This window comes from Loxodonta africana, chromosome 24, assembly GCF_030014295.1.
Source record: "Loxodonta africana isolate mLoxAfr1 chromosome 24, mLoxAfr1.hap2, whole genome shotgun sequence".
Lineage (NCBI taxonomy): Eukaryota > Metazoa > Chordata > Mammalia > Proboscidea > Elephantidae > Loxodonta > Loxodonta africana.
Window position 1 is genome coordinate 53,129,595 of NC_087365.1, and position 7,675 is coordinate 53,137,269.

The 7,675-nt window shown below is 43.6% G+C and overlaps 1 long non-coding RNA gene across 12 annotated transcripts in view; it reads left to right on the forward strand.

Moving 5' to 3' along the window:
• The window catches only part of LOC111747632 (uncharacterized), a 77,222-nt gene that overhangs the window by 38,122 nt on the left and 31,425 nt on the right, over nucleotides 1–7,675 (forward strand). For 3 of the 12 annotated variants that reach the window (XR_010319311.1, XR_010319313.1, XR_010319319.1), the window contains one exon: nucleotides 386–7,669. The exons of the other annotated variants lie outside the window; for them this stretch is intronic. This is a non-coding gene — a long non-coding RNA (uncharacterized LOC111747632). Of the gene's footprint in view, nucleotides 1–385; nucleotides 7,670–7,675 lie in introns of those variants that run through there. 12 annotated transcript variants of the gene reach the window in all.

Below are 7,675 nucleotides of genomic sequence, written 5' to 3' on the forward strand. Positions count from 1 at the left end.
TCTAAAAGTTAGGTATTTAAAAAAACTCTATTTGGAAAGAATAAATAAATCTCAGCTTGGAAAGTTGAATGAGCTGGACCCCCTAATGAATTACACTGCAGAAAATAGAGAATTTCCAGGAGGGAATAAGGAGCAACTTTTGTACCATGAGAAGAGAATTCCTTCATTGCTAACAAGTGTGCAAAAGCCTATCCAAAAGTAAGGGGTTAATAGATATTTGCTGGGTAAATTAATGAATGATATTGATTCTTATGGTTAATTCAGGACTTTTAGGTTCCTGAATTGAAATGAGGAAAAAGTTATAAAGCTTTTATTATTCAAGTATGCATGGTCAACTCTTGGCTTCATATTAGTGTTGACCTCTAGGCCTCTTTTTTTCCCACAGCACGGGACACCTCCATCAGCACACCCCTCAAGGTGTACGAAAAGTATCATTTTCACTAAAGCAAAACAAATTTGGGAGGAGAAAGCTTCTACTCTTCAAATCTCGTGATTAATTCTACAGCATAGATACCCGAGAGCTGATGCACCTTGGAAGGCCCACGTGCAAGGCATCTTGATGATTAAGAGTTCTGCAAATATTTTCTTAAAGCTGATAAAGGGAGGTTCTGCAGGACAGGACAATGAGGGGGCAGCGATAAGTGATTATGTCACTTGGGTCAATGTCCAATCTAGGAGATAAAAGCAAACTCAACAAATTAGACTGAATTATAAATGGAGCCCTGGCTTTCAACCAATATTGTTCAATACTTGCCGATAGATTGATTGACTGACCCATTGGCAGATTCTTTAAGGCCTACAAAGTATGGAGAAATGAGCAAGTCTCTGGGGTCAGACAGATCTGGATTTGAGTCCTAGTCTTCTGCTCACTGTGTTTCCCCTAAGCAAGATATTTAGTTTCTCTAAGGAGCCCTAGTGGCTCAGTGGTTAAGAGCTACCACAACTAACCAAAAGGTCTGCAGTTCAAGTCCACCAGTTGCTCCATGGAAACCCTATGGGGCAGTTCTACTCTGTCCTATAGTGTCAATATAAGTCAAAATCAACTTGATGGCAATTGGTTTTGGATTTTAAGCCTATTAAAAAGGGGCCCTGGTGGTGCAATGGTTAAACACTCGGCTACTAACCAAAGCTTGGTGGTTTGAACCCACCCAGTGGTTCTGTGGGAAAAAGACCTGATGATCTGCTTCTGTAAAAATGACAGCCTTGAAAACCCTGTGGGGTAGTTCTACCCTGTCACATGGGATCACTGTGAGTTGAAAATCAACTTGATGGCAACTAACAACAACAAACCTATTTAAAAAATAGGAAGACTTCACTCTTTTGGCAAGGCTATGTGGGGAATAGTTGGGACAAGGTATATGAAAGTGCCTAGAACACACTTAATAAACGTGGCTGTTAGTTGCCATCAAATGGGCACTAATTCATGGTGACTCCACATATAACAGAATGAAGCATTGCCGGGCCCTGCACCGTCTTCATGATCACTGGTAAGCTTGAGTCCATTGTTGTGGCCACTGTGTATTTTGAGTGTCTTCCAATCTAGGGAAATCATCTCCCAACACTATAACGGACAATATTCAATTGTGATCCATAGGATTTTCACTGGCTAATTTTCAGTAGTAAATCACCAGGCCTTTCTGCCTAGTTTGTCTTCATCTAGAAGCTCTGCTGAAGCCTGTCTACCCTGGGAGACCCTACTGGTATTTGAAATATCAGTGGCATAGCTCCCAGCATCACAGCAAGACGCCAGCCAGCACAGTAGGACAGACTAACAGACAGGTGGTCGTTCTATTAGATACCGCACTTCACTTCGTGAGAGGAATCCAACGAGATTCCCTAAAAGCCCAAGGAAAGTTTTAGTAAGTTTCTAGGGTGTGCAAAATAGAGGTTGGAAATGCGTTGTGGCAGATAATGTAAGAGTGAGGGAGGCTGGGTCAGGATACACAGGGGTTGAGGTCTGAGAGACAGGCATACCCAAGCGAGCAGCCAGCTCCAGCTGACAGCCTACAAACCAGATTTTCTGTTTTTCAGTGGAACCCAGAAATTGGAGAATGTATGTCAAGCTTTTTAAATACCTGATCTCTATTGTGAGCTCATAATGTACCAGAAACCTTCTAAGAGTTTTAATGTATTGTATTAAAATGTATTTCCCTAACAACTCTATGCGTTGTGTGTTGTGATCACTGTGAAGGATCAATAGCACTCACTATCGCCCGAAATGGAAAAAAATGATAATTTTCTTATTTCCGTCAAATCTCCTAGGGCCTATTCTATGAGTAGACACAACTGATTGTGTTTGTATTTCCAGATGTTTCTGTTGTATCTTATTTTCCCTATTTGGACCCAGAACATTTCATTTGACATTCTCTGTCCTTATGAAACCCTAGTGGCGTAGTGGTTAAGTGCTATGGCTGCTAACCAAAAAAGTCAGCAGTTTGAATCCACCAGGCGCTCCTTGGAAACTCTATGGGGCAGTTCTACTTTGTCCTATAGGGTTGCTATGAGTTGGAATCAACCCGACGGCAACAGGTTTTTTTTTTTGGGGGGGGGCGTCCTTATAAAGATAGCTGTTTCATTTTTGCCCCTTGGGTACAGAAATATGAGTTTCACATCACCCCTGCCCTGTGCCAAGCACTGAGCTAGGTACATTTCACATTTTCTAACCCTCATGAGAACACATTTGCACCAGATATGTTAGCCTCCATTTATAGCTGAGGCTCAGAGAGTTTAAGTAAATTCCTCAAGTCACACAGCTAGGAAACAGCTGCTCCAGGATTAAACCCTGGGTTCAGTTAACTCCACAGTCTGTGTTTTTTCCACTAACCCCAGCATAGAATTTACAGTCACGGAACTCAGACGTTTCATTAGAGAGTAGGGGCATTTGGGGATTTAGGTTTTAACATCACCTAAGCAATGCAAGGAAACCCTGGTGGTGTAGTGGTTAAGTGCTACGGCTGCCAACCAAAGGGTCGGCAGGTCGAATGCACCAGGCGCTCCTTGGAAACTCTATGGGGCAGTTCTACTCTGTCCTATGGGGTTGCTATGAGTCGGAATCGGCTTGATGGCACTGGGTTTGGTTTGGTTTGGTTTAAGCAATGCAAAAACTGCTTGTTACGTTGTTAGGTGCCATCAAGTCAGTTCCGACTATTAGCGACCCCACGTACAACCGAATGAAACACTTGCCTGGTCCTGTGCCATCCTCATAATCATTGCTATGCTTGAGCCCATTGATGCATCACCGGCTCAGTAGATCTTATTGAGTCTCTTCCTCTTTTTCACTGACCCTCTACCAAGCATGATGTCCTTTTCCAGGGACTGGTCCCTCCTGATAACATGACCAAAGTATATGAGATGAAGTCTCACCATTCTCGCTTCTAAGGAGCATTCTGGCTGTACTTCTTCCAAGACAGATTTTTTTATTCTTCTGGTAGTCCAGTCGATGGTATATTCCATATTCTTCACCAATACCATAATTCAAAGGCATCAATTCTTCTTCAGTCTTCCTTATTCATTGTCCAGCTTTCACATGCATATGAGGCAATTGAAAACACCATAGCTTGCTTGGATCAGGGGTACCTTAGCCCTTAAAGTGACATCTTTGCTTTTTAACACATAAAGAGGTCTTTTGCAGCAGATTGCCCAATGCAATGCGTCTTTTGATTTCTTGACTGCTGCTTCCATGGATATTGATTGTGGATCCAAGTAAAATGAAATCCTTGACAACTTCAGTCTTTTCTCTGTTTATCATGATGTTGCTTATTGGTCCAGTTGTGAAGATTTTTGTGTTCTTTATGTTGAGGTGTAATCCATACTGAAGGCTGTGGTCTTTGCTCCTCATCAGCAAGTACTTCAAGTCCTCTTCACTTTCAGCAAGCAAGGTTGTGTCATCTGCATATCGCAAGTTGTGAGTGAGTCTTCCTCCAATACTGATCCCATGTTCTTCTTCATATAGTCCAACTTCTCAAGGTATTTGCTCAGCATCCAGGTTGAATAAGTATGGTGAAAGAATAATAACTTAGAGTTATGATAACCTTCACGTCCTTTAAATCATCCATGAAGCACATCATAAAGGTGTTTTCATCTCTCATTATTCCACTGGCCAGCATTCTCTCTTAGTGTTGGTAGAGGTCCCTGCCCCTTTGGTTGAACACAGCATGAAGTGGTTGGCTTTAGCGTAGGGGCCATGTGGGATGTGTACATTTTGGGATCCCAGAACTATACACAGACCAGCAGATGCTCTCACGTTGGGATGCGCATGAGAAATTAGGCAAAAGCTGGGTCCTGTCTCCTATCTGTTCTCATCAAGTGAGGTTGCTGGAATCACCTGTGCTACATAACTTCTGTTGTCCTCAGCCATCCATGCTCGCATAGTTTCACGTGGGTGAGATGTGCCTATAATGCAACTCCACTCCATCACCTGCAGATCTGCTCCTGGAAAGATTAAAACCAAAACCCAATGCCATCGAGGAAACCCTCTGGGGCAATTCCGCTCTGTCCCATCTGGTCCCCAGGAGACGAAATCAACTCCATGGCACCTAACAGCAGCAGCAATCTCACAGATGAACGTGAACTTGCAGTTGTGGTGAGCAATGATGGAGTGGACATGACGTGCGAGGTGCACTGTGTGAGGGTTCTGATCACAGACCTGGAGCCAGTCCACTTTCCTTGAATCCTGGCTCCTCTACAGCCTTGCAGCTGACACCGAGCAGATTACTGACAGATTATCACTCTGTGCCTTGGTTTCCTCAGGTCTGAAATGGGGAGAATTATAATACCTACTGGACAGGATTGTTGTGAGGTTCATGAATTAATAACTGTCAGTGTTTAGAAGAGTGTCTTGTGGCACAGTGGTTAGGTGCTTGGCTGCTAACTGTGGGGTTGGCAATTCAAACCCACCCAGCGACTCCGCAGGAGAAAAGACTTGGTGATCTGGTCCCATAAAGATGACAGCCTAGGAAACTCGATGGGGTAGTTCTATTCTGTCCTATAGGGTCACTATGAGCCAGAATTGACTTCACAGCACCCCAAAACTAGAGTTATGATCATCATGATGACAATAACATCTATGTCAGTGTCCTTTCTAGCTGAGCTGCTCAGGGAGGAGAGGCAGGCAAACACTGTGGTTGTTCACCCAGATCCCCTCATACCCCTTCACCACATTGTGTTCCCTTTCCCCAGCTTCTGAACACCTTGCTCCTAATGGCAGGCTCCTGCAGCCTTCTCCAAAGGACCACCTTGGGCTACATTAGCCATTTTGCCAGAGTACGCTAACAGCCAGACATACCTGGGAGTTTATATTCCCATGGGGCAGCCATGCAGGAATAGGGACACTCCACACCTTACCATGTGGAGAATGAACATTGGAGTAATGTCTGCTCCAGAGCGGCCGGCTGAGGCTGGACTTCCCCTGCAAACTCACTGTTGCTCAACTCCTTCCCCTTCCCTGTCCTGTTGCCCTGTTCCTCAAGGTTGTCCCCTGGGAGCATGACCTTCGTAAATCACTCCCACACAAATTCTCTTCCTGGGGTCAGTCCCCAGGGGACCAATGTCATCAAGGAAGACTTCCAGCTGGAAGCTTGAGCTGGGATCGGATAATGAATAGGAATAGAAGAACAGATAAGGAAAGAGCATGCCAAGAGGAAGGCTGCAGGAGAAGGAAGCACAGGTAAGAGTGCTCATGGGCGGACAGAGTGTAAGGAAGAGAAGAAACTGGCGAAGCCAGTGTGGCCAGAGCCCAGAGGCTTCCAGGAGAGGGACGCTGCGACTGAGGCCTGTGGGCTGGTGGGCCATATTTCACAGGACATTGGAGTCCAGCTTAAGGAATTGGATCTTTTTGTTGTTGTGATAACTTTACAGGGCAAAGCTTCCCAGTTCAGGACTAAGCCCTGCCTAGGTTCTTACCTTCTTCTGACCAAGAATGACCAGGAGAGGTTCAGAGGTTCCACACGAACAAAGATTTATTAGGGACAGAGAGAAAGTAAAAGGCTCATTAGGGAGAAAGGGAGAAGGGTTTCCACCTAAGCTAGCTGCCAGTCTCTTCCTGAAGAAAGGACTTCCTAGAGCTTATAAAAGTTTTTAGGAGGGAAAAAGGCATTATCTTTATTCATTAGATGGGTGGAGATTTCCAGGAGAAGGGGAGGGATTATGAAAATAAAATGTGTGTGTAGTTAGAATTCAAGGTGGTCTTCCTCACAGAGATTGCTGAAACTAAGATGGAGCCTGTCACAAAGGCTGCCAGGATGTCAAACAGGACTTATTCTGGGATGTTGTACATACGTGATGCCTCTGGATCTTGGTTTGAGCCCCAGCAAGGGGTTCATGTTTGTCTCATGTGGAAGGTCATTCACAGGCCACGTTGATCTTTACTGCTCATGCTCTGCACCCGGTGAAGCCTTGAAAAACAACTTGGGAGGATTATCAGTAATTTATAGTTGGTCAAGCACATAGGGCCTTGAAATGTAGCCCATTATTCTAAGCACCTAGTGTGTTACTTACAAGAAGTTTTCGGGTGCCAGCAGCAAAAGTTATATGGTGGTCTGCACTTAGGTTTAGATTCAGAGACTATTTAATTATAGCTGGTCAAGCACACGGGGCCTTGAAATGTAGCCCTTATTTAATTCAGCCAGCCTGATCTCTTCTGTCTCAATAATATACACCAAGACATATGTCAATGCATCAATTTCTACATTTACAATGCAATGACATTGATTATATTCTTGTTGTACAGCCATTCTTGCTGTCCTTTTCCAAAGCATTCTACTGCCATGAACATAAACTCAATGCCCTTCAAGCAAAAACTCTCCCTTCTCCCATCCCTCCCACTTCTGGTAACCATTAATGATCTTGGGTTTCCATGTATTTGCTTATTTCTTATGAATGGAATCATATGATATTTGTCCTTTCGCGACTGATTTATTTCACTCAGCATAACGTTTTCAAGGTTCATCCATGTTGTGGTATGCATCAGGACTTCATTTCTCTTCACGACCACATAATATCCGATTGTGTGTGTGTGTGTGTGTGTGTGTGTGTACCACGTTTTGTTTATCCATTCATCTGCTGATGGGAGTTTCAGTTGGTTCCACCTTTTGGCTATAGTGAAAAATTCTACCATGAACCTTTGGTGAACAGGTTTCTGTTTGTGTTCTTTTTTTCATGTCTTCAATGGTGTACACCTAAGATTGGTATTGCTGGGTCGTATGGTAGTCCTATGTTCAACATTTTGAGGAATTGGATCCATGCCTAAGAGCAGTGGGAAGTCACAGAAGCAGGGATGAGAGAAGATCAGGTTTGGGTTTTGAATTGACCAATATGACTAGTGTGGGAAGAATGGTGTGGAGGAAGCAGGAGTCGATGGAGGAAGTCGGTGAGCTGCTACTGCAAGGAAAGAGCTACTGATCACCACGACCAGGGTGATGGGGATGGTGGTAGAGAGAGAAGTAGATGGACTTGAAAAATATTTAAGCAGCAAAAAAAAAAAAAAAATGGAAAATGATTTTGTGATTCAAATAATCATCTTTCAGTAACACTGTTATCTAAGTCTCAATTTTTCTTAAGGGTAGATTTTGTGAGATGGGGCTTGTAAAATGGCCACATGAGAAAATTTCCTAGTAGTAAGCCAAAGTTTAAAATTTTTAATTTTGTTGTAACAAATGCAATGAAGAGGTCTTTGGAA